The sequence below is a fragment of the Cygnus atratus genome, chromosome 10 (genome assembly GCF_013377495.2).
Source record: "Cygnus atratus isolate AKBS03 ecotype Queensland, Australia chromosome 10, CAtr_DNAZoo_HiC_assembly, whole genome shotgun sequence".
NCBI lineage: Eukaryota > Metazoa > Chordata > Aves > Anseriformes > Anatidae > Cygnus > Cygnus atratus.
Window position 1 is genome coordinate 19,145,618 of NC_066371.1, and position 26,978 is coordinate 19,172,595.

At 46.7% G+C, this 26,978-nt stretch overlaps 1 protein-coding gene across 9 annotated transcripts in view; it reads left to right on the top strand.

Annotated features, from left to right (window-relative positions):
* The first annotated feature begins 8,038 nt into the window (after positions 1 to 8,038).
* Positions 8,039 to 26,978, top strand: part of FBLN2 (fibulin 2) — a 112,104-nt gene continuing 93,164 nt past the window's right edge. Inside the window, exons 1-2 of one of the 9 annotated variants that reach the window (XM_050712878.1) lie at positions 9,822 to 10,548; positions 12,391 to 12,513. The gene's annotated coding sequence lies outside the window, so the exon portion shown is untranslated. Of the gene's footprint in view, positions 8,269 to 9,545; positions 9,750 to 9,821; positions 10,726 to 12,390; positions 12,514 to 19,807; positions 19,921 to 21,401; positions 21,655 to 26,978 lie in introns of those variants that run through there. The other 8 variants (XM_035558478.2, XM_050712880.1, XM_035558480.2 and 5 more) reach the window with 8 other exon arrangements.

Genomic DNA, 26,978 nt, shown 5'->3' on the forward strand with positions numbered 1-26,978 from the left:
TTACAGGATGAGACTGCATGGCAACATCTTCAACTGGAAGCCTGTCAGAGCCTGCTGACAAAGGTTTGGTTGTGGTCCATGTTACACCTATAAAATCACTGAAACATAACCTAACATTTGTGACTGGGGAGAGTGCCCTGAGTATAACGTAAGGGCTGATTACGTGACACTTCTCCTCTAGCTGAAGCATGGCACTGTCATGTGCTGACATCAGCTGCCAGACTGTTACAAGCCACTAATGACAATTTCCCTCATACCTGACTGTAAATGCATCAATAGATCCAAACTGTAGCTCGTATCTTGCTCACCAGATGAAAGGAAGTCATTCTCCTCCAGATTGATGGAGTTAAAATGGGAATGCCATTCCTGATTCACCATGACTAAAGCAAAGGCTTATTTTATGATTCAACGTCGAGGAGAATATCTGTATTTTCCTGTTTCTTTGCAGTAACCAAAAAGGTTCAGTTTGGGAGATCACACTAGCCATCCTCATGAGGTGCACCATATGCTTTAGTCTTTTTTAATTACTGTAGCCTTTACGATCTCAGATAAATGTCATACTTAGTGCTTTGCTTTACAATTAAGTCTTTCCTGCGGGGAGATCTCAAAAATCTCTTTCTCTCGTCATATGTGAAGTGTAAAGGAGAATTGCAAATTTACATTATTATGGGCAAACAACAGCTCTGTTTAGAAAACAAACTTTAAACTACTATTATAGCAAGATGCTTTTCAGTAATGCTTTGTTGATGCCACATATCAACAAACGCAGGAGATAAGACGTTCTTTTTACAGCAGTGCCTCACAAAGACAAAGCACTGGTTTATTTCTTGAAGGTAGAGGTCTACTTAAATAAAAAAAGACAACATAAACTCAGGTCTTCATGCATTTTTAAGATATCTGTATTAAGGTCTAAGCATTAATTTACATCTCAGGCAGACTTTCGGTAACCAGTGAAGAACTTGAATCTATTCACAGTTTTCTCCCACTTCTCAAACCCACACACACTTTGCACAGAGTGCTTTGCACACAGATCTCTTGCATTAAAAAAAAAAAAAAAAAGTAAATAACAGCTTGCAAGCTTAAATTAGCCCTGCCAAGCTGCGTGTGGAGACAGTTGAAGTTCTGCTGGAAAACTTCTAATTGCGAGGCAGCACCTCAGTGCAGGGACAGAAGCGTGACCTCCTGCACCACAGGGCCTGGCGCTGAAGGGTCTCCAAGTGGTTCCCAGGCCCTGGTGAAACATCGCAGCTCCCTGTGAGAAGCAGAAGGGATCGTCGCCTCGGGGTGAAATTCAACAGCAGTGTGCTGAGAGGCAAGCTGCAGGCGCCTGTGGCTGGAGGGTCATGGCTGCCTCGCAGCAGGCCATGCTCCCCCTGCTCTGGTTATTTTACTGAGCTGGAGCTGTAAGTGCAGCTCATTTCTCTTGGGAGACGTCATCTTCCCAGTTGTCTTCCCAGTCTGAAACTTCCCCCCCGAGCTGGAGGCTGGCAGCTTCTGGCAGATGCTCCTCTCCTCGGGCAGCCCTATGATGCCTTCCCTTCATTCATTTTCTTTTCATTAATTAGTTCCATGTTCTCCTACTCCAACCTGAGATACTTCGCAGTGGGCACCTCGCTCCCATCACCCCACAGAAACCTGAGCGAATCTCAGGTTCCCATCTTTGCCTGGGACAGCCACCCAGGGTCACGTCTCCGCATCCACAGTGTTGAAACTGGGGGAGAACCAGATCCTTCTCCTTGCTCTGGTGGCAGAAGCTGACACAGGCTGGGCTCCGAGGTGGACTCCAGGTTTTTCTCTCTCCTCTCCAATTGACAGATCTCATCTTAAACGTACATATACACACATATGAGTGTATATATATACATATATTCCCTCTGTGTTCCTTTTTTTTTTCCCATTCCTGTGAAGGTGCATGGCTTACTCTGGAGACCACCGGAGCAGGTTCTGCGGACAGCTGGGAATCTGCCCGCTGCTGCCTGAAAACTTCTTCAGAGCAGCACTTCCCAGAAACCATATTATGCTGAGGAGACAGACTCGTCTGCTGCAGGTCAGAACATCCAGAACATCACTGTAGAGTTTTTTTTGTTTGTTTTTTTTTTCCCCAATGGCTGTAAAACTAACGGGCCACATTTCATTCTCTCTGGCATTGTTAAGGAGAAACAGGGATATCCTTAAATAGTTTACATCTGTGTTCTGAATCCTGAAGAAAGCACCCAGCCAAATTTCAGGAGAAAAACTGGAGACAGCTGTGAAGGGGGTGTTGCTGCTGTCTGTTTTATGGGGTCATCTATTCCCTTTGGTAGTAACAGAAGAACCATGTCCAAGGCAATCATGAGTTGGTCTTTGGGTACAAATTAACCGGGGCCACATAGTATTAGAGCCTTGTTACTTCCCTACCCAACAGCATTCATAAATTCAGGAAAGAAGTATGTTCTGTAAAAGGAATGCATGTTGTATGGACCCAGCTCCAAAGCTGCAGTTTCAGCTAAGGTGGAAAAAAAAAAAGGAAAGAGCTCAGCTGGATTTTCCAGAGCAGGTAACATTGGGACTACTTTTTAACTTTTAACTGAGATGATTTTGTTTGAACTAGGTGTATTTGTGCAGGATGACATCTCCAAATAGTCCCCATGGGTCTCATGAGATCGTTTTGCTAAGAACTTGGCTAGCTGTGCGTCTGCGCTGCCCAACAACAGGGATGTTTTGCCTCAGTAGATGATAACTTTCACATGTTGTTAGAGATCCATCATGGTAGAAGTCAGTACTAACCGGCTCACATGGCCCTCAGCTTTCCAAGATTTAATCATCGGGTCTCCAGGCTGATTCAAGTTTTTATTAGCTCCACACCTTATCCAATTTGGGAAGCCTCTAATACGAGGCCTTGTTCCTGGCTGGAGGAGGAGCATGGTCTGCCAGTGCTTGGTGGCAGTAGCCTGTGTCCACACAGAAGTCACAATATGATTTTACTTGTTGCTTTGGATCATTTGCATATTAAAGCAAGGGAGAAAAGCAGAAGTGACAATTGTATGCTTAAATAACAGCAGGTTAGTTCCTAACCCAAATAGTTTATTTTAATATAATGCTAATTTTCTGAGGAGAAGGTGTCAAAAACCAGAGGCTGATGGTTTTTCTAGAGAATAGCTTTGGGGAAAAGAAACAGACGAGTACTCTGGTGATGCCCGCTGCTGCCTGGCGGGATCACGAGGCAGCAGTAAAACCAGCAGGCTGTGCCACATCTGTTGCTGCATTCATGTGCTGCTGGGAGGCAGAGCCAGGCGCCGTGGCACGGCTTTGCCAGCGTCATGGCTGCATCCACACCTGGACTAGTGCGGTTTCTCAGCTGCTTTAATGGTAATGGCTCACAATAGCTACTGAAAGGTGTTATAGCAAGGAATTCTCTATCATGCTCCTTCAGGATAGCAGTGTCAAGCAGCAAGTTGTGTATGGGGTAATACTGATGGAACAGCCATCTGGGCAGTTTATTCGTATAGCAGGTATACAAATCCTTAGGAATCCAGGATGGTATTAAGGTGTAGAGCCTGGTTTCTTGGTCAGCATACAAATGTTTGTATTGGATTTATCCCCCAGAGGAAAACCATGATCTTTGTGAAGTAACTTATAAGGGTTTACATGCTTCTTTATCAGAGAGGACCATGGAGTCCCTCACAAATGCAGAGGCTCCTCCTGCTCACACAGGCAGTAGGCCTTGGCCTGTGTGGGCTGAGCTGTGGCCCCGGGGGGAGTGGGGTCTCTGCCTTGGCCTGGTGGGCCTCTGTGACTGGGGTTAGGCCAAAATCCTCATGAAAACTCAGGTGCTGGTTAGGACAGGCTCCTGTGTGCAACTCATATGGGAGGACTGAGCAAAGCCTGCTGTGTGGAGGAGCTGAGACAAAGCAACAGCTCCAGTTAACAAGGTGAAGTGACACAAAGTGCTGCTGGGATTTGAGATCCTAATGGAGGCTTAAACAGCATTTCCCTCTTTATTTGTGAGCACTAAAGATGAGACAGAGGTAGTTTTGTCTGTGATTCTGCCTGGTTTTGAAAGCCTGTGTGTTTCTGGCAGTTTTCTGATAACTCAGGGAGAGGGAAAAGTTGGAGGGCAACTCCAAATAGCAAAGCAGAAAGTTGTGAAACAATAAAATGGTACTTCACGTGCAGTGAAACACAGAAATATCAGATGGAAGTAGTGCCTTGCCTCAGGGATGAGGACACAATCTTCCCATGGTTGTTAATGGAGAGAGTGATTGGGACCTAGCTGGAAATGTTCAGGCATACAATTAAACATCGACAAAATTCATTTATAATTTGGAAAGGAAAGAAGGGGATCCTGCATAGGCTAGTGCATATAAAAAGCATACAGATAACTAATGTTGTGGAGATGGGAGTGAACCCCAAATTTTACAAGAGCAGAAATATGAATGTATGAGAACATGCCTGCAGGGCTGTGCGTGCCATAGCATATGCTGGTTTTGGAGAGTTTTGTCTTGTGGGCACTGTACATGTGGGCAAAGACACTTGACTCCAGCAGCAGCAGCTCCTTCTGATAGCGGCAGGAGATAGATGTGCCCACCTTGGCAAATGGAAGAACTGTTAATTTGAAGGTGGTTGTGCAAATGTCAGTCAGCAAGCTGCTGGGAGCAGAAATATTAGTGTGAAGGGAAAAGCTCCTGGTAGTAGAAGATGAACAGGTAAAATTCAGCAATTGGGAAGTAAGTAAACTAAATATGTAAGTAAAGGAATGACAGAAGATGCAATTTACTAAAAGCCTGGCAAGTCCTCACTTGCACTAAAGGGCAGGGGGTTGGAAAAAAGCTCACACAGTGCTGAGGGAGAGCTAAAAGCTAGCTGCGCTGCCTGCCTGGGGCTGACGGCGTGCCCCTGCAGCCTCTCCGATTTCATCCCTTCTCCTCCGCTGGAAGGTGGGGGTGCATGCCCCCAGCCCAGGCTGTTGCCCTTCCTCCTGGCTGCACGGTGGCTGCTGAGGGCACGGAGCTGGGGCAGACTCCTCCCTCAGCAGAGCTCTGCCCTGAGCTCAGGTCTTGGCTGGACCACGAGAGGCAACGGTCCCAGGCAGCCAAACGGGCACTGTGCTGCCTGTGTTTCCTTTGCCCTCAGTCCCTCAGCTGGGGTTACTGCCTGCCAGTTGCTCAGTTGATGCTCTTTGGAAGTTACCTGATGTTTAATTCCTCCTGTGCTCTGAATTGCTCTCGACTGTGCCACCAATTTGCCCTGTTAGTAAGTGCTCCCAGGCAAATGACTGTCTTGCAATATTAATTTGTTCCACACACCAACACGGGACAAAACCATAAGCAGACTCCAGACTTTGAAAAATTAAGTGGCTCTACAAGAAAAGCAATTCAGAGCATGTACAGCCTCAGAGGGTATTTTGGCCCTGCTCACTATTCAGCTGCTGGACTTCTCCACATTTACTTTCTTCTTCCAACCTGTAGCCACCCGGGCTTTCACACTGGCTGTCCTCCTGCATCCTACCTAGTGCTATATCCAGCAAGGCTGGGTACAGTGCTGACAGATCTCTGCACCCACGGAGAGACCCGCTGACGTTAGCAGAGTTGGATGTGGGTGCAGAAACCCGCATAAAGAGAGCCCACACAGAAAGAGCCCGCAGGCTCTAGGTCCTAGTTGGCAACCTTCAATATTTGTAACGTTCTGCTGACATTTCGGTGCTGTTATTCCTTCTAAATTAAGAGCATGTTCCAGAATCCAAATACGAAGCACCACTCGGAGGGTAACATTACAACATGTTGGTGGTCATTCTTATCATGGGTTTTGTTTAGTTTACAACCTGCATGTAATTTGCTGCAGCAAATCCGAAGTGGATTTTAACAGTCTGCATTAGTCAGTTCATCCACCACCAAAAGAGGTAAAGCTTCATCTGTTTTCCACAAACTTTCAAGGTCATTACTGACACACTTTCAGAAAAGAAAACAACAAAGAGGAGTTCATTGTTTCAATTGCATCCTCGACTTCCTCACTGTCAAAATGTTCAGGTACAGAAAACCCTATGAGAGGAACTGGGATTGCCAGGAGGAAATGGGAGAGGCCAGCAAGAGTGAGTGGGGAAAATGCAACTCTGCCTGCTCTCTGCACGCTTGTATGAGTGTCAGATTTGAGCCAGTACTGTGTAATCAGAAATCAGTCCAAACTGACCTGTGTCAGGCATGCTGAGCTGGGGTTTCTCAGGAACTTTATCACACGTGATGACAATGAAGGTAACGACCCCTGGAAGGGGCCATGCCGTACCTGCTTATGGGATGAAGGAAGAGGCTGACCTTGGCAGAGGATTTGTCCCAGTAGCATCCGTAGTCCAAAAGCTAATTAATTAGGTGACATTTGCTGGTGTCAGAGTGCTGACTTTGGACAGGGGCTCTGCACCCTGCAGAGCAGTAACTGCAGACATGCTTTCTTCTGGAAGGGTGCTAACAGGACGAGCAGTCATGTCTGCCATGAGATCCATGCTTTCTTTCATTTATTTATTGATGGTGAAGTCTGAGAACAAGGAGTAGTTTCAAGACAGGTTCCAAGAAAAAAATTTTTTTTCATACCATTTGTCTTGAAGAGCCCTTTTTAATTTGGTTTGGGTACAACTCTCAGATACTTGCATTAATCTGAAAGAATGCCTCATTGAATGCTGGTTATAAGTGCTCTTGGTCTGTCGGTACATTAAATTAACAGCAAGTCACCGCAGGGCACACTTGCTCTTCACTTGAAGAATCATGCTCTACGGTTTCACATGTGCAACTTTATTTCCTCCAAGGGCACTGAATGGGTATAGCAGAGTAGTGAATTTGTCCAAATACCTGCAGAAAAACTGGCTGATAAAGATGATATTTATTTTGATAAAGAAAGGGGGATGCTGTTTTCCTCCTAAACTCTTTGGGTAGCTAATTCTCACATCACATCTTCTAGTAAACTGTTCCTTCAGCGTTCCCCTGCTAGGAGTTCAACCATACAAGTCATGGCAAATCTTTGTGAGCCCTGGTGGTCAGAAATCCCCAGAACAGCACGAGCTTTTCTCCTCTGGGATGGTAGAGCAGACACACATTGTAATTGATTTGTTTGGATTGGGCTGGTTTTAAATTGTGCAATTTTCCTCTCGTTTGAAATGTGTTAGAATATTGACACTCTGGTATTTCAAAGCAGCCACGTCCACTAAAAGCTATTCCTATGTGACCTATACGTTTCGTGTGCTTCCCAGCTGTATGCTGCAATAACAGGCACGCTGCTGGATGGCCTGACTTTGGTCAAGAAGGCATTGTTTTCTGTTGCTTTGTGACATCTTCCCAAATTCTGAAAAAACGTGGTTGGATGAGAACATGTGAGAAAATATTTCAGTCTGGGTCTGCCCACACTTGACAATTGTTCAGCTCTGTTCTGTGGTTATTCAGCCAAAGTAGCACTGCTTTAAAGTGGGAATGCTACAGCCACGTGGAAGAGATAGTCACGGAACAGATGTGGCGAAAACAGTTCCTGCGGTCTGCAGTGGCAGGAAGAAAGGGGCACAGGATGCTGGTGATGTGGTTCCCACCGGTCTGCAATTAGGAAATCATTGCTTAGGCCTTTTTTTGTCTGGGATCCAATAATGCCATGCCTTCTTTCCCCCGATCTGATTCCTCTTCTTTGGGGCTTTCATTTGGGAAAGCTCCAGCTGCTTGTTAGCGGGTTGAGCTCTGTAGGCTCAGCGATAGCATATAGAGAGGCTTCCCTGTGGGTCTGGGTTTCCTGCCCGTCTCGCGGAGGAGAGACTACAACACCAGCTCTCTGCCCTGCGGTGCCCTGTGCAGGGCTCAGAGTTTGAGGATTGCTGAAGATGTGAAAAATGGGTGAATGAAAGTCCAGAAGGACATTTTTCTGCCCTGAGTCAGACTTCCAAAGAGTGAGTTCAGCTTTCCAAAGCTAGTCCCTGGGTGGGTATGTGCAAATCCCCTCAATGAGGGCCGCTCTGTATCCTGTGTGGATTCACACGGCCTGCCTTACCCTTTCAGTCCCCTAACAATGCTTTTTGTCAGCTTTGTTTCATTCAGAAATGATGGATATTTCCTTTTAGCTTCACTTTATAAACTCCTGGATGTATTATTTCTTCACTGTCACTTGGAGTCAAAGCAAAACATTTTAAGTGATCTTATGACATTTGAAAAAAATTACTCTGTTTCTGAGCCACGACTTGGGAAGACTGAGTGAAGGCTGAGGACAGGCCACCAACATAGGACTCCATCTTTCAGTTTGGGTTTAAGACTTCCTGAATTTATCCAGGTGAGTGGTGTTGTGGCAAGGCATAGCAGAGCTGAGCTGATGGGTTCATAGTGACCATTTTGCTCTGCTCTGCTGAGGAGATTCTGCCCTCCCTCTGGGGCTACGTGGCATCTGTTATTGCTGGTTTACACCCATGTGTACAGGGATGAATTGACTTGACCCAGCACTGTGTCGGGAAATCACAGGCAGAGCAGGGCAGAGTCTGGTCCCTTTGTCATGGTTATCTGCCCTGACAGTGCTGTGGCTCCGCTTCAGCTCTGTCCTCGGGTGTAAACTTCTGGCTACAAGCCTGAGACCTTGTGCACAGCTTCCCTGCACCCCTCCCTGCCTGAAGGTGCACCAGTGAACGCTGTGTCCGTGCAGCCCCTGCAGCTACTCACTCATCTCTGGGCATGGTGAGGGCACTGGGAACACTGTTGTACAGGTGGTGAGGCAGATGTTTAGCTTCCATCTAAATGGGTCTGGCCATTGGGATCTCCTGGTGCCGCTGCCTCTGTTGGCGGAGCACAAGTGGAGGTAATGGTCCTTGGGTATTTTGGGGAGGGGAAACCTGAAAGATCTGACAGAGCCAGGGGTGCCCCTCTTAGACATGACGGAGGATCTCTGCTCCTGGCTGCTTGTTGAATGTCTTCCATGGGCGTGAATCACTCTGGTGGAAGATATTCGCCCTACAGACCTGCTGAAGCTATCACAGCTGTAACAGCAAAAACTGCTGGTGTGATTTCGGGAGTCCCCTGTAGCTCCTGTTTCAGATTATCCCAGCTGTAGGGTGGACTCCAGTGGACTCTCCTGGTCTTTCTCAAAGCAGTGTGATGCAGGGCCTGAGGCGCAGAGCCATCAGATGGGCGCTCGCGCCCAGCTCGGCCACAAACCAAATGTGCAAAGCCCCGATGAAACGTTGCCGCTGGCTCTGCTGCTTCCCATCTGCTCGTGGCGCAGCTGGGTGGCAGCAAGTGGCACTCATGGGCTGTCACCAGATGATTTAAGGGGGCTGTAAATGCCACCGTCAGAGCAGCAGTGCTCACATTGCATCTTTGCTGAGGTGGAGAGAGATCCAAGTCCCCTGGCCTGTTATTCCCCTATTCTTTCTGTGCTTTCCTTTCTCCTTCGGATGAAATTCAGGACTGTGTAAGATCATTTTTGGAGGGTTGATTGTTTCCTCACAAAGTAAACAGCATTTTTTCCTCTTTGGCTAAAGTTACACAATAATTTTGTATAGTTGCAATTGCTTGAGGGTGTCCAGCAGCGACTGGCAGCGCCCCCATCCCCACGCGCGTTGCCACATTGCACAATAAGACAGTCCCACTTTCCCAAGCTTTGGCCGTGTCAGAGGCAGGATACCACATTATTCAGAAATGGAAATTCTTACACTGCTACTTTTCCGTAATTGTGCACACATTTTGCCTGTGCAGATTTCAAACTTGCCTGTGAATGGGAGCTGCTGAGGGCCAGAGGCAGCGCAGAGTTTCTCCGAGTGCTAGGTAATGCTGCGCTTTTCCTCTCACGGACTGCGGGCTGGGCGGCGTCTGCTGGGAGGAGGAGAGGAGAGGGCAGGAGGAGGGTGCAGAGGGACCTCTCCCCTGCCCTGGCAGTGATGGGAGGAGGTGACCAGGCGCTGCTGGGAGCCACCAGCTCTGACCACGCAGTAGCTGCTGCTCCGTCTCCTGGTCCCTGGGAAAGGCAAAGCCAGCAGCCAGGCGGTGGATGCTCAGCCCTCTGCGCTGGGTAGCTGTCCCCGTTGCCTGTGCCTGGGCATGGCTTGTGCCACCCCGGGGGCAGCCGGGCCCAGTGTCCCCATCAGGGTGGGATGGGTGTCCAGGTGTGGGAGACAGCCTGCTGTGCCCGTGAGCCTGATGAGGGGGAAGGCATCTGGGGTTATTCTTACAGCCCTCTGAGGGATGCTTTCCTGATGACACAGTGCTGTGGGGAACTTGTGTCTAATTTGTACCGGGATGGGTGTCTGTAAGCAGTCCGTATGGTCACACAGATATGACAGCTGGGCCCTCCCGATGTAAAGAGTAGGATTGCAGGCCCCGGTGCTCCCCGGGCAGGCTGCCGCCGGGTAAGCGTGGGGCAGCTTCGATCCCGGCAAGCAGCAGCGGGACAACGAGGAAATCACAAACCCTCCTCGGCCCGGCGTCGAAGCCCCTTTGGATGGACTGAGCGGGCTGAACCGGGGCAAACCGGGGGGCCTCGGTTACCAGCGGGGCTATTCGCCCACTCTTTCCTCACCATGCCAGTGGCAAACCAGCAAGCTGGGCGCAGAGCCTGCCCCTGCAGGTGAGCGCCGCGCACCCCCCCGCGGGGCGCTGCCCGCCTCCCGCCCGGGCTGCGCCTGGCCCCGGCCCGGTGCCGGTACTCGGCGGCCCCCCCGGGCAGCCCCGCCGCAGCTTTCCGGCCCCTCCCTCTGCCTCCCGGGGTCCCCTCGCCCCTTCCCGAGCGGAGCGGAGCCGTGCGGTAAGTGCGGAGCCCCGGGCGCGGAGTCCCTGTCGCGACAGAGCAGCGCGGCGACAGCTCGCGGGGCGTCCAGCGGTGCCGGGCGGAGGGGAGTCCCCCAGCCCCTCGGAGCAGGGGACGCGCTCCAAAGCCGTTTCCTGGCTACCGGGAGAAATAGGCAAATATTTCCTTCCACTGTTTCTCTTCTCTCTGCCTCTCTTTGTTGTTGTTGTTCTGAAAGTGGCAAATTGTCAAGGAAAAAAAAAGAAAAAAGTTGCTGTAGATGTTTCGGAGCTGTTGCTTTATGGAAAACAACTCCCTGGGTGGAGGCGAGAGCAGCCTGCAGTTCGGTGGGAGTGTTTGCAAATCAAATGTCACTTGGAGGTGGCGGAAATCTGGCAGAATTGTTCCGTAAGAGCCTTCTCCAAGTCGTGCAGGCTCGCTCGCCTCGTGTGAGCTTAACGAAAACCAACGGGAGGTTTGAAAGGAAGGGGAGAAGATGGATGGGAAAGCTAAGGAAAGTGCTTGCTGCCTGCTTTTGCCGGTGTGCTTGGGCTCCTGGAGCGAGCGGTGCTGGGCATGAACCCGCTCTGGCTGCCCCTTTGGGAGAGCGGGGCAGGGTCTGTGGTGGGGATGTTCAGGGGACCAGGCTGGGAGGTGGGCGCAGCAATGCAGCCCCTGGCAGCAGAATTGGCATGGTCAGGGCTTGAGCGAGCCCCAGCCTGTTCTGCGCCCCCGTACCTCCCCTCACCGCATTGCTTTTCCTCGGCGCTCCAAGCCCGTCGGTCGCCGGAGCCCAGGCACCCGTGGGGAGCGAGCCCGGAGGTGGCCGGGTTGGGCACACGGTCTGTGCCACCTGTCACAAGGCCCTGGGGGCTTACGGGTGCCACGGCAGCGCCGGATTTCTCTCGGGGCCCTTGGTACCAAAGGAAAAGGTGCTGTGGTTGCTGAGCTGTAGCAGTGCCAAGCCTCGCCGTTCCTTTGCACCCAGAGGTGGTGCTTGGGAGTGTGTCTGGCCCTCCGGCTGTCTAATGGACCACCTGCAGCCACATCCTCCCCTTCACTGCTCTTCTGCATGGACGTCTTTGTTTTGGGCATCCTCGCCCTTCTGCTGGCAGTGCAGGCTGTGGGCACAGCCCATGTACAGGTTAGAGACAGCTTTACTGGTAGCTTGGTTAGGCTGTGTTTTAACGACAACAACAACTGTGGTATATGGTTAATAGGTACAGAGTTATCTGAGAAAGATGCAGCTCTGTAGTTAGAAAATACCTTTGTTAGTGGAGTGGATGAAACTTTTTAAAGTGAAAGATTTTTCCCCGAGTGGCAGAATGGGGCCTATAGAGGCCAAAAAAGGGTTTTTTAACTGCTTAGTTTCCCAAGGCATATCAGCTGGACCTGTGAAATCGCTTTGAAGACACAGCTAAACCAGCATTAATAGGTCTGGTGTTGGCATAAAACTGTCATCCAAAAATCACACCCTTAATTGGCATTAGTGTGTTGGCAAACCTTTTCCGGTGCTGCTTTATCTTTCAACAGCCATATTACTGTAACCGTTTCATGTGTTTTGTCTCGTGACAAAGGCTCAGAGCAGGATTTGTTGAATTCAGTGCGGTAGCTGGAATCACAGAATGGCTTGGGTTGGGGGACCTTAAAGACCGTCTAATTCTAACCTTTTACCTTCTCCAGTGAAGACAAGAAGCCAGTGGCAAAGCAGCTGAGGCTTTCAGTCCTGGTACTACCTCTGTGATTCCTTGTCTGTGGGCCCACTGCAGGAAGCTGCTTTGCAGGCTATGCTGGGACAAGGAGTAGGTAAATGCTTGCTTTGCAGTTTATTTAAATAGTAGGATTTTTTTTTCTTTGGTCTTTTAATTCAAATCAGTTTCCACGATTGTAAAGATCCTTCACTCTTTTCCTTCCTTCTGTCCATCGACCTCTCTGTCCACTTTAAAACGTTTTCAGTTGCGTCAGGTCATTGTGTGGCATTACAGACTTCTAAATACGCCTGATCTACATGCAGCTGGAAGAAGCTCCCTTTACTTGTATTTGTGCACTGAGTGGTTAGGTAGCCTTCCAAGGATGATAGTGGGCAGTGGGATGGATCCTCTGTCCCGCTCAGATGCGCAGCATGGAAGAGCAAATTTAGTTTTGCTGGACAGTTCCCCAACCAGAGAAGGGCCCCGCTGGGGCATTGCCATGTGGCCAGAACTGCCCAAGCCCTTGTTTTACATCCCTTGTGAACCAAACAAAGCTTTCTTTTCACAGCTGCCTTCTTTCCTGTATTCTGGGAGGTGACAAATATTTACCATGTTGGTCTCTTTAACACTGCTCTTTGGGAATTTTCTCATGCCTTGGAGTTTCTTCACCTGGTCTGTGGGTAAGAGCTGGCGTTTATCTGCTCCCGGCAAAACCAGAAGTGTCCCTTAAAATATCCAGAGATTTTTGTGGTTGGTGAAAGACTTGAACAGGTATGTGCTTTCCTACAGCTGCCTTCAGGCTTTCCAGCATCAAACCCTGAAGAAACCAGAGTGCCGCTAGCTGCCCCATCAGTGCCCTGGGGCTGCTTGCCTCCTTCCTGAGTCAGCAGCCATCAGTCCCAGGCAGTGCTGTGTATGTTCCGGAGGCAGCCCTTGTTGCAGGGGCCCATAAGCTGCCCCGGGAGATGGCAGTGCCATGCCTCCTGGGGCTCCCCTTCCTCCTCTGCCCCGGGGCTGGGCTCCGTTGATGTGTTACTGTTCTGTATCCAGATCCCAAGTGGCACAAAGAACCTTGACCCATAATGACTCTGCCTCTTATCTCCTTAGAGGCACCGACAGCCCCTGTGTTTAGGATAAGGCTCTGATATAGTGATATGGTCCCATGCATTCACTTTTGTGTAGCTTTTCCCCTTATTCACTTGCATTAGAAATTTGGATTTCCTGCCAGCTCATTGGCATAACATTAACCTTTCTTTTTGCTGGATGTGACATGTTGCCTTTAATAACAGGGGCTTGGGTTTAATATCCCAGGAGGTCCTTCTCGATTCTATGTTCATGTAGTTCGGGAGCTAAAAGAAAGAGTCTTCTGAAAGGGGCTTTCCAAAGACTGGTTTGTTTTCTCCTGGTTACATTACTGTGGTCTTCTCTTAAGAAATCAAACTGTTGAAACAAACATATATGCCACTTAGATATGAAGAAATTGCAGCTTATTTGTGGCCTGGATCCACTCCTTCTTCTGAACATGATTAGAGCAAGATCAGACCCTTTGTGTTACCTTTTCATTCTGGCATGTTACAAACCTAATACAAACCTCATGAAAATTAAGTTGTGCTAATTACATCTCCCAGTCTGCTTTAAGAGAGTCATACATTCCTGTCTGACTTGCTTGCTAATGAACTCTGTGGACCGAATCCAAACTCGGAGAGAAGTTAAAGCACTGTCGCTGATCCGAGCACGCAGCTTGCCTGGACTTCGTTGTCCAGATGTGACCCCCAGCCCAGGGGCGGCTGTGGAAACACATGCTTGTCTGGGAGATGCTGCCGACATTTATTGCTGGGTGCACTAGATCCTGGGGCTTTCATCAGCACGGTCTCCTTTTTGTGAATGAAGGCAGGCAGCGACAGCCGGGCTGGCCAAACTGGTGCCGGGTGGCCAGGCTTCAGGCGGCCTGCACTCGAGGGATGCTGCTGAGGGCAAGTCACGAAGGAGGGTAAGCCACGATCCTCAGCAAAGCGAAGCTTTAAAAGTTGTTGCTCCTTGTTCCAGAGGCTTCTGTCCTGCCAGTTTTGGTGGGAATTTCTTTGTTCCTTAGAATTAAACTTTGGTTCAGTTCTGTTTTTTACTTGACACTGTTCGGTGAACAAACCTTGGAGATGAGGAGCTCGTTTCTTCCTGTATCAGCAAAACGTTTTAGTGACTGCTAACCCCTTACACCTGTACATGTCTAGTCAAAGAAGGGTCCTAACCTGGTTTTGTTTAGACTGCTGATGGAGGGAGAGAGAGAAAGCAGTTCCTGGGGCCCGGATACACGACTTTTTGGAAATAGAAACTGTAGCCAGCAAAGGCTATATCCCCAGCAGAGCTGCAGAAGGGGTCCTGTGGGTGTTCTTAATCTACCTCACTGCAAAGCCAGCCAGGTTAGCTCAAACCACCTTTGTTTTGACTTAAATTAGCTGAGTCTGCAGTACGGCAGTGAATGTTCGCTCTGCCCTCCTGCCAGACGTGTGGCGGGGGACTACCAGCCAGCTGCTGGTCCTCGGCCAGCTCCTGCTGCAGCCTCTCCAGGAGAGGCCGTCTGGGCGTCCCCTGGGCTTTTCCTAAACGAGAGCTGAGCCCTTTGTCCAGCATCAATTTAAACACGTTTGTCAGACAGGATCGGTTTAAGATGTGCCCCATACACTCGCGTTTGTGCTGTCCTTAATCATTTCAGCTTGACACCTATCCCCCCTGCTCCTGGTTCGGGTCCCATTAACAGGTCCTTCTGGGAAATTTCACAGGTCACCGGTGCCCTGCAGCAGCCACCAGGACTGGGACCAGCTGGACTCCTTAAGGGTGTCACTGTGGTGCAGATTGAATAGCTTAGAGCTTAATTTGCTATTTTACCCATGGAAGGACAGGCCTGCTTAGTTACCTGAGGGTTTGTGAACCGTTTAAGATGATACTGGATATGCATGCATAGAAAGAGATTTTGACGATGCCTATGAGATTTGAATTCCCTTTAAAATTAAAATGCAATTTGTTGTCCATGTTTCTGTGGCAATCCCATCCTAAGTGTTTTATAGAAACAACTTGTAGGACTTTTGCTTTTCCTTACTATGCACTGGACATTGGAGGCCAGATTACTTACCAAAAAAAAAAGAGATGGGAGCTGGAAAAGTATTGTTTTGTTGGTGTCATAAGTGCTCTATATATTAAGGAGACAGAATACCTTTAAAACTCTGCAGTGTTGCATAGCCTGAAACCTTTTCATGGGAGAATGCTACTTTAAATATATGTCTGAAAAAAAAAAAACACAAACCACACACAACTTCTGCAAACGATGTGTTTTCTTAAGGAATTAAAAACAACTGTTTAGAAATGATTAATTATTGTAACATGTGAGCACTGTAACGTTCCATCCGTTCGCAGTAGTATTTCAAATGATTTAAAGTTGTTTGCTCAAGGTTTGCTTTTACCATGTCATTAAATGTCATGGATTTGTTCCAGCTGTCCTCCACAAATGTATCACCCATGATGGATTTTGCATGAGAACAGGCTGCCAGATTTTAATTTTGATACCAAAGCCCAATTTTGTTTTACTTTTGATACAGATTTGCTTTGCAGAACATACTGCTGGCTTTTAATGGAGTTGACAGGGATGATGCTAGCAGCTCTGGTCGGGCTGAGCTTTGGGGCCTTGTTTGCACCTTCCGAAAGCCCTGAGGCTGAGGTCAGGCATGGGCAGTTACCTGTCCCCTCTGACTGCTACCAGATCTCCCCTGGCAGTGGTCGTGGCCTCCCGTGGCTGTCACTGCTTCCTGGCAGGAGGTCGCAGCCCTCCTATCTGCTGGCTGCATACTCTGAGCACTTCCTAAATTGCTTTGGGCAAAATCAAGTGGATTATCTCAAGCCACTGATTAGACTATTGAAGACAATCCTGCTGGCTTTGGGGTTTGTCTTTTTCCTTCTTGAGGTGAGTTAGGGAGGACAGGAGGGACTGCTGCGGGGCGCAAGGCTGCTGGCGGGAGTCTGCTCTGCAGCACAGCTGGGAGGCAGGAGAGGCACCGCGGGTTTCCTAGTGGCTTGCTGAAATCATTCATCAGAGGAGGAGATCTTGCTGAGCTGCTGAGGCTTGCCAGGGGTTCTTCCAGGCCCATTGAGTTGTTTTTTTTTTTGTTTTGTTTTGTTTTTTTTAACCCCCTTACTCAATTTTTATTGCCAGAACATTTATGTTTGGTCATGTTTTTCCAATTCTAAACTAATCTGCCTCAAGTCTGGAGCTCCATCAAATAATTAATGTAATATAACATCTGATTATCTTGAAAGACTGGGTATGATTAGTGTATAAACCTTGGACGGCCACTTGGAAAAGATATAACCTGATACTGCAGAGAGCAGATTGATTTGGGGGATTACCTCTCAGCCCTGAATTGGTGAATAGCATAAATGGATCCACTCGCTAAGAGGAACTGCCGCGTGCCCTGAAACATCACAGCTTGCCTTCAGAGCAAACCAAAGCTGCAGCCTGCTCCCTGACGTGCTGTTTGGTTTCTGGCATGGCTGCTTGCTTTGAGCCAGAAGGGTATGCCCTGTGGAAAGTGTTTGAAATCATTCGTGGGCCTTGGTAAAATGCAGACATTAACAGCGAGAGTGTGAATAAGCAATCTCTCTCTCTCTTTTTTTTTTTTATTAAAACTTTTGCATTCTTTTCAAAGTGTTGACATAGTACACTATACCCCGGGGTGTTGCAAGTGTCTGAATATTTAGGATGTGTAGAAGACCATGATCATGCAGTAACATCTCTTCAGTCTGGGCAAACAGGTTAACTTGAGTGCTTCACTTCTGTTCTTACATTTAAACAAAATGAACTAAGATGCTAGTAAGCAAAAAGGACACTCACTGGTATATACTTACCTTTACTAACATCTATCCTGTTAACAGTGGAAAAAATAAATGAGCACTTCATGATGATTATCCTGAAGCTGAAGCATGCCTCTAAACTAGACAGTGTCACATTTAATTATAATTCTTGGTTACGTTGCTGTAGTCCTTGGCTGTCTGTCTCTGAGGCCAGAAATGCCTTTTTGTTACGTGACCGTGCAGGGCTGGGCACTGAGATACGCGGTGTGCAGCTAGGCTCCAGGTGCTGCCGTGAGTGAGGTACGTCTCTGCTCTGGAAAAAGGATTTTAATAGGCAGCAAAGTGTGTGTCAGGCAAGCATGTGTGTGTTTTAAATAAAGCAGTCTCCGCTGGGTTTAAAATGAAATGTTTCCATTTCTTTTTAAGCCTGCTTTTCTAAAACTCATTTAAAGAGACTCAATAACATCTGCCATCAGTGACATCCTTATGTTTGGGCTCTAGCCCTGCGAGCACAAAGCCCACGGCATTTGTATCAGTCACTGGGACGGGGCGCAGGGTTAGGTGTTCGCAGGCAAGCGTTTGGGCAGCAGCAGAGCCCATAACTGTGCAACAACGCCAGTAACTTCTTCGAGCTGTTTTTCAATGGCATTTTTCCTGATGGGCAAGTTAAGTAGGTCTTGTTTCCTCACGAAAAGAAAAACTAAGTTAAAGGAGAGAAATGCTCTCTGCAAATCACATCCTGTTTTTATCCTTCCATTAGCACAGATTTGGAGTTGCAGCCTGACTGCATGCAGTCCATCTGACCTGCTTCCCCGCCCCTCCTTATTGACACTGATATTAGAACTATGGGAAAACTTGGACTGCTGGCAAAATGGGTGGAAAATCAAATGTTTAATGTTTTGCTTGAACATTTTGTGGTTTCTCCTGAAATTCTTTGTCTGAAACAAAGGATGTTCTTTGTTCTTTTTTGGGGGGTTGTTTTTTTATTTGAAAAAATCTGCAGTGTCATTGTGGATCGCTGAAGTTTCTACAGAAATGGCATCAGTTCTCCACACCTTTTTTTCTTTTTTTTTTTTTCTTTAAATACCTGAAACAAGGAAGGACAGTTAGAAAAGATGTAAAAATATTGCCTGATCTGACGATGAAAGATTGTTCGTTGGCAGATTCTTACAAATGCATTCAGAATCAAAATGTTAGTGATTTGGAAAAATCTTGAAATACAGTAATTTCACATGACCTCCCTCTTGGAAGCTTCTATGGTTTTGCATTCTTTGCTCCAGCACAATTCCCACTGAAGAAATGCTTTAAAAAATAAAGAAAAAAAATAAGAAATAAAAGATGTATTCTTTAAAAACCGTCATTCCTTGCTTCTTTGGTATGGCATTAAGATGTGTTTATATAGCTTAATCTTATCCTGATTTATATGATCAGAATTAAGCTTTTATGGATTTGTTTGGAGTCTGGAGAAGATACGAACTGAAGCACAAGACAGTCACCGTCCCATGGAGCCTGCGGGCGGTGGCTGCCTGGGGACACGCTGTCCCCTGGCCATGCAGCACTGCAAGAGCTCCCAGCTCCTCCTTGCCACTTGCAGGCCTGAGGACCAGCGATGGGCACAGGGACGGGCTGGAGACAGCGGCTGGAGCCCTCTGCAGAGCTGCCTCTGGGATGGGGGTGTCTGCAGCCTGGAGTGCAGCGAAAAAAGAGCAAAGCCCTGGGTGCCAACAGTGGCAGGGCTGCGGGGGCTGCCCCCATGCCTGGCATGCTCGGTGCCTGCACAGTGCTCAGAACAGGGTTTTGTAGCTGTAAGGAGCTCTCTGAGGCAGGAGAAAAATGGTGGCTTGGTGACATGTGGGTGAAGGGGCCTCCTAATCGCACCTTCTGCCCTTTCAGCCAGACTTGATTTTACCATGACGCTAGCCTGTCCTGTTAAGTAGCTATTAGTTATCGCTCAGGCAGCATCCTTTCGTTATTTCAGAATTACTGAGATACTTAATTGGCTGTTCATTAACTGCCTTAGACAAAAATAAGATCTGATTAATCATAATTTCGGCAAATTATAGCCTGTTCTGCAGGCTAATGAAATTAAGCAGTGAAGGGCTGGCTTCCTGCAGCGAGCTGTGACCTGCCCCGGCTGTGCAGCCCTCGCTGCCTGTCACTGACCCAGAGGGCTTGAGGTCTGTGGAAATAGGAGGGGTCACCACCTGGGGGGCGTGGATCCACGTGTTAATGGGGTGAGGACCATGGAGCACTGCCTGTGACACAACGGAGATGGTGCCAGTGCTTGGCAGAGGGACGCGCTGTGAGTGCACGCGCAGCCAGCCAGCAAAAGAGATGTCTGTTGGCCGTCATTCCTAACCTTTGAGATCACTTCCTTTTTCTTACTTTTTTTGTAAGCAATATCCATTGTAACTGATCAAGATCAAATTTCCAAGCTGATTGAGATCTTGAATGCATCATCCAAGACTATAGTTTTCTCTGAAGTAGTCCTATACGGTATGTTATTTCGTGTTTTACCTTACACGCATTCTGATTTCAAACATAACTGATTTTAGTTAATTATTCAACAGGGAAGATGGAACTGGCACCTTTGGTTTAGAATAAACTTGCTTATCCAATGGCCTAGAGTTTGAAGAAAGGAAAACTTCAGAAGCATCACGGGATCACTAAAATCCCACACAAGGTATTTGCAGGTGTTACAAAGCCAAGCCTATAAAAAGCAGGTTCCTTACATGAAATTGCTTTGCATTCTTCTGGACGAGAGTTAAAGCTCCCCCAGAACTTTCCTGTTATCAGCCATCTTTGTGTCTTAGATCCTTCCTTTTCCAAGATCCCTGACTGTTGCTCCCCTTTAATCTCTCCTAAGGGCTCCTTCTCAGCTGTTTGAAAGCAGCTCTAGCTGTTCCCTCCCTCTGCCCAGGCTTGGCCAAGACCGTGAATAGAAATCACCCATTTCTTTGGTGAGTCCTTGCCAAGTGGGGCTGGATGCCCCTTCAGCCTTCCTGTGTAATTTGATTTAGGAGCGTTTGAAACACAGACAGTATTGACATTGGGATTACACGGAGGTTGCATTCAAGAAAGTTGGGAAATAACACAGCCATTGGCTGCTTGGGCTTTGCCCTTTCCAAGGCCTAAAAATTGAGGAGAAAGTTACGCCAGGTCAGTACTGGTTGTAAATCACCCGGGTTTTGGTGTGCTGTACTTAGGACCTGATGGTGTGGCTGGGACTGGATGAGCGGGAGTGACAGGGCTCAAAGACTGCTCTGTCTTCTCTGCACCACGCTGCTCTATGTGTGTTTGGCAGCTTCGCAGCTGGTTTAACTCTTCCCAGTGCAGAATTTGGGAAGAAGAGGCATTTCCTTCCCCTCTGCAGTGCAGACTTCTCATCATTAAGCATGGAGTCCTGTGCCCCGTTGTGGGCTTCTCTCTACAATATAGACATGGAGCTCCTGGAGCGAGTCCAGCGGAAGGCTATGAAGGTGATGAGGGGACAGGAGCATCTCTTATGAGGAGAGGCTGAGAGATCTGGGCCTGGTTAGCCTGGAGAAGAGAAGGATGGGCAGGGATCTTATCAGTGTGTATTGGACTGGGTGGTCCCCAGAGGTCCCTTCCAACCTCAGCCACTGTGATTCTGTGATGGTGACTGCAAATACAAAACAAAAGTAGACCAATGAAAATAGAAGAATCTTAACAGAATAATTAACAGAAAGAAGTTTTGTTGTTGTGTGTGGAGAGCTTTCTTTTGTTAACAGAAGAAGCTGAGAGGGTTTCTCACTTAGCCGATGGCAGCACTGGAGGGGAGTGGTTGGGAGTCTTGCAGCATGCCCCATTTAACGTCTTAATTGCCAGAGGTCCCGGACCAGATGCCCGAGCTTCACTGGGCCTTGCCAGAGCTGTCTCTATGAAGGGCCTTGTATTGGTCCTGGGGACAGCGGTGCCCCCAGCACAGTGGTGGTGGCCCTGGGCAATGGGACTGGCTCCCTTCAATGTGGGGCATTGTGCCCCGCTGTGCGCCAAGCACCCCAGGAAGGGGAACCATGGTCGTCAGTGGCTGGGTGCAGCCCCTGTCCCGGGATTTGCAATGTGGGAACAAGCTCCTTAATGGCCCCGTCCGCGCGGAGGAGGCAGCCCCGGTGCTGCCCCGGCCATACCTGGGTCAGGCAGTCGCAGGCAGAGCTTTGAAATGCGAGGCAGCATCCTTAGGCATCGCGGGGGGTAAAAAGTGAATTAACCATATCATAGGCACATGGTACTTCCCTGCTCAGATTACACTACAAAATCTGGGCAGTTCCTAAGATAGAGCTGGAAAAGGGGATTTGGGAGTGTGAGCAGCACTTGGAGCAGAGCACAGCTGACATGGCTGGGAACAAAAGGTGATAGGAAAACTCACTGCATCTACAGTGCTGCACATCCACAGGTCAGCAGAAATCTTTCCTAACTGAATGTTTGTTGCAAATTTGTTGGGAGAAGCGTAAAATAACTTTGTTCGAGTGCTGGCTTTGCTTTGTGCCTTGTTTTCTGCTAGTTGCAAAGATTTTATCTGGCTGTGTTTACTCTTTGATTTTGTACTCTGTTTTCCAGATTTACTTTCTAACTCTTCGTGATACTCTGAAACTTGCTAAATATCTTCGGTTTAATTCAATTTAAAGACTTAAGTAGATAGAGGCGGGTTTGCTTTGTTAGGTAAGACTGCTAAAGCCGTGTCTGCTCTGCGTATGGACAAAGCTTTTTGCAGTACGATTTTCTGCGAAATACTCCATAAGCAACACATGTGTGCTAGTGCTGTTAGGCAGAACTTCACGGAGTTTTTTTTCACTTCTCGTCAGAAGTGAGCTACTTACAAAAGCAATTATTTTTAATGCTGCTTCTGGCCTTTTGATTGTGGATTCGGAGAGCATTTTACCTCACATACTGAAGCAAAAGTTAGGTTTGTTTTTGTTAATGCAAGTCAAGAAGTAGCAATGATTCGGTGTGACAGGCTGAATGTGAGCCATATGAGCCGAGCTGCACAAGCATAAAGGATGATTGTGCTGCAAAATATCTCCAAGTAATTTGGATTTTGACACACTTACCACTTCTCAGGTTGCATTTCCCCCTCCCCACCACTCCTGCCCTTCCCCCACCGCCAAGGACCTGATGGGATGGAAACGTATCTGCATTGTCTCTGGGAACTGTAATGCTTGGGCTGGAAGTGCGTTGCTTCTGCGAATTTTATTGTAGCAATGTGAGAGCTTCACAAAGAGATGGTAGTAATTGTATAAGCTTACTTATGTAGTCTTAAGTAACGACTCCACAGACATAGCTCAAGCTTTAGATGCTAATTCTTACCGCTTTGAGCGTGTAAGGTCGTTGGTTTCTCTGTTTCCCCAACAAGTCCTGAGGCACGCTGCCATATAGCACTTTTCTGATTTAAGAAGTGCAGCTTGTGCACTGGGACGGGGAAGCACAGCTCACACGCAGCTCCCGGCGCGTGTGACGAGAGTTGCATGTTAGGGAGGACTGCTTGTCCCCAGGCAGCCTGGAGCACTGGGCACCGTGCCACTCAGCCCCTCTCTTGGGCGGAGGATTTTGCAGTGCCATTTTTTTCCCATTAAGAAGTATTGATTTCTTTTGTGTGCTCTATTTTTTTTTTTTTTGTAGGCGTCTATTTAATTGCGGTTTCTCTGTATGGATGGCAAAATAAGGCTGTTTTCATGTTAAATGATACATAGTCATAGTAGGATTTTATGTCCAACCCTTTTATTGATTAAACTTCTGCATGTCTTAGCATTTTGAAGTAGAAAGGAATAACAAGTAACAGTTCATTTCTGGCTAGGGTTTCTTACCAATAAGTGAAATGGTGTGTGTGTGTAAGTGCAACATATGTCATATTTTATAGATGTTACATTGATATTTTAATGGCTCTTAAACTTAAAGATTGAATTCTATTCTCTTAGGAAGTTTATCATGCAGATGCAACAAAAGCAAACCAGGGTAAATGAGAACAGAATCTGTTTTTTCAGTGAATCTGGTCTAACCCATTGGACCAATGCAACCCCCCTGAAGTCATTAGAAAGGATCTGGCTGACCCTGATGGAAGTGGGGATAAAGTCAAGCATTAGGATGGTCCTGGTTGTGACATGCCTTTGCTGCTTAATGTTGTATGTGATGTTTTTAAGGAAGCAAACCAAAAATAATACATTGGATACTATTTATAAGGCAAAATCTCAGCAAAATATCTGTCATCAGGTTCCAAATTATTCCTTACTTCCATTTAACAATGAGCTATCCATTATATGGTCTTAATTTATGGAATGTTAAACAGTTTCTGGCATTACTGTGCCCCTGCAGGAAGAACAGATGGTACTCTGAATGAGTTTTGCTATGGGATAAAATGTTCCAGGTCTTCAACGGATCGTATCCGTCTGTAAGAAAGGAGTAGCATTTGTGTAAAATAAGCAAGGTATAGTCAAACAACTTGAAATCCTCTGCTGAAGGAAAAACAGCGTCTGTAGGCTGAAGTGGTAGTATGCATTGGAAGGTAACATGAAAAGCTATTGCTTAACATTGTTTTAAAGGTGAACTTTTACTTTACTTAAATATCCCAAAGGGAAAATCATATTTCTGAGGATTTGGAAGGCAGTGGTGAGTATATAACATGGTCAATATACACTGACAGCAGTCTCTGCATAAAAAGAACATGTTACATTTATAATCAGATAGATTGGCAATGTCTTCATCTTGTCTTCATGCAATGCAGTTCTGCCTTACCTGATTTATAGAGCTTTGGCTCTCTGAGAATAGTGTGGAAGTGATGAACACTCGAATCCTGACAGTCGTTATCATATCAGTGTGTAATATAGCTAAACTTACAGAACTGAGTAGAACATCTCCATCATGATCCACATCTTGCACCCCCCATAAAAGAGTCATACAGGTCAAACAGTGGATTGCGAGAATTGCCAGAAGTTGCAACAATTTCATTCTCCATTCTTCTAAATGACAGGATCTGTTAGGATGACAAACCTCCACCATTTTTCAGAGCTCTAGTGAGATTCTGGCGGCTAGCATTTTGGGGAATGATTGCTTTTTTCTCACTGGCCTATGCACTTCGGTGGGCCAGATCTGGTGAATGAATTTCACCTTCCCTTTACGTCTCTCTCTCAATTCTATAAACTTTAGTCTTGTTCCTTGTAAAGTTTTCATTTGCAGATTGAAAAATCACAGGCTCTTCAGCTTTATCTACCCGAAAATAAGGTAATTAATTGTCTAAGGTCCTCATAAGGTGCATAAAGACAAGCACACTTCTAGGGGGCAATCCATACATCTTAAAATGGACTATTAGTAATACTAATTGCCCTCCAAAGTTTTACCCACCTCTTCACTGACTGTAGAAGAAGCTTCATCAGTTGAGGTAACTTCTAGAAAACTCAATTTAAACTAAAGCCTTGTTCTTTAGAGAATCTAGATTCATGGACCCCTCTGTTCTTGTTCTTTGCACTTTGAGTAGCTAAGATCACTGTATCAGCAGCTTCCATTTAGAAATGATTCTGCAAAAGTTGTAGTACCCTTATAATGATTGGGTATCTGATGAAAATCCTCCCTCTCCCAACCTCCCAAATCAGTCAGATGGTTGTGAACGTCTGACTGGGCTGCCAGAGTGTTTAAAATCATCCTGGGGAGAGGTGAGGTCGTGCCACAGGAAGGGTCTCTGCAGGTGCCTTTTTCTGCTGGATGGCTGCTTGTTACTGCGGGCTCAGAGGCTGCGTTTGTGGCAGCACTAGCAGAGGAGTCTGAGGGAAGGCTGGACAGCTGGAATACCTCTGCTCTCACTGCGAAGAATATGTTATAGTCCTAATCACTTGTGTTTACTGTTTTTTTTTTTTTTCTTTTTAGCCAAATGTCTTGTGATTTTTAGGAGTCTTTATTTTATCTTTTGCATATTAGTGACTTCGTCATCTTAATTTTTCTTGCCAGTCTTGTGCTGGACTGTGGAGAAGGGAGTGATTATCAGCTCATTCTTCATCCTTTGTGTTAATGGTTTATTTCCCCGTTCATAAATCATCTTAGAGTTGTAGATCTTTAGCTGGAAAATAAAATAGCTTCCTTCCCTTACAGGAGAAACACTGACCAGAGCACATATATAAATTTTAATGTACCAAGAACAGCAACAACAACACCAAAAAAAATATGTTGTCAAAGGGAAAGAAGTATTCTTGTTACTTAAATGATATGCACCTCTACAAGGTAACATACAGAAAATTGTTCAGACTGCATTTTATGTTAGTGGGAGTAGCTGTACGCACATAATTTAATGCAAAAGTACAGCGCTAAGCAGTAGATTGCTCTGGATTCTCTCTCCAGCATAGGAGAAATAGCTGGATGTAGCCTGGCATGAAAAGCAAAGTTTACATCAATGTTTACATCATTTCCCCAGAATCCTATACAAGAAGATGGAGATAGGTTACATTTTCGTATACTTGAAAGGATCTGACTTTTTCTCATAAATGCTGGAGAAAGTCTGGTTTGTTCCTTCAAAGGATGTTTGTTCCATCAAAGTGATGAGACTTGTTTTCTTCTGGGGAACAGTTAAAATAAAATTTCATTTTTGCTAAATATCTTGAAAAAACATAGCATGTTTCCTACTAGAACAAACCCAAACTTTGTAGTATCAGCATTTCTGGATTGCCGAAATTTTTAGTTTTTATGTTCTGCCTTTATTTGCAAGTTATCGTGGGCTTACTTGTATTTGTTGATCATCAATAACTTGAAATATTCTGGAGTATGAGTTGCATACTTACACAGCAAACCATACTAGCTTCCTCTGGTAATAGAAAATGTAATGTATAACTTACAAAGTAAACAAGACTTGCTCTTCTAATATCATTCTGGTTTGTAGGGTAAATATTGTACAGAACCACAAATCATTATGACCACAAGAAGAACTGCATACGTGCATCTGAGAGCAGAAGTTGAGTAAATGTATTTAGATGCAGAGCAAACTGTTTGTCATCACTGAGTGTGGCAGTGTGACATTCTGTACAGACTACCAAAAATGGACCCCAAAACAGTGCTCTTAGCTTCAGGAAATTATCCTTGTGTGCCACGGGAGTACAAGAAATACATGCCTTTATATGTTTATATGTATGTGTGTATGTTGAGCATGAAATAATACTCGATACTTTGCTTTCATGAGTTTCAGAGTACGAGTCAGTGCTTTCATTTTATGATGAACCCTAAATAGCTTTAAATCTGTTTTGGGTTGTTATAAATGAGTTCTAATGAGGCTACCTCACCCAGAATGCTTCTCTAGGTTTTAGTCTTCAGGAAATGAGGTAGTATTTATTACTGGCCTCAGCATCTCTTGGAGGGTAAGTAGGGCTCAAGGCAGCGTCCATCCAGATGCTCTCTGGCAGGTCTGCCTGTAAGATATGTTCCTGGTCAGCATCAAGTTCAGTTCCTACAGCTGAGTGCTACATCAGGTATGATAAAAGCTCTCAGGCAGCTGTGCATGTGTTCTGGGTGCCTATGACATGGGTTGCTTGTCACATTGCCTCAAGGGCTCCCCGGCCCCGGAGGAGCAAAGCTTTCCCTGCCCTCGTGCTGAGGCAGGGGATTACAGGACAGGTTGCTGCCCAAAAGCAGGAGTCATGCAGCAACTCTCAGCTTCTTTTACACAACTCTTCAGTGTTGGAGGATCAGAGAAGAATAAACACAGGGTGGAAGATGGGAGGTATTGTGAGGGTAACTTCTGTTAGTTAC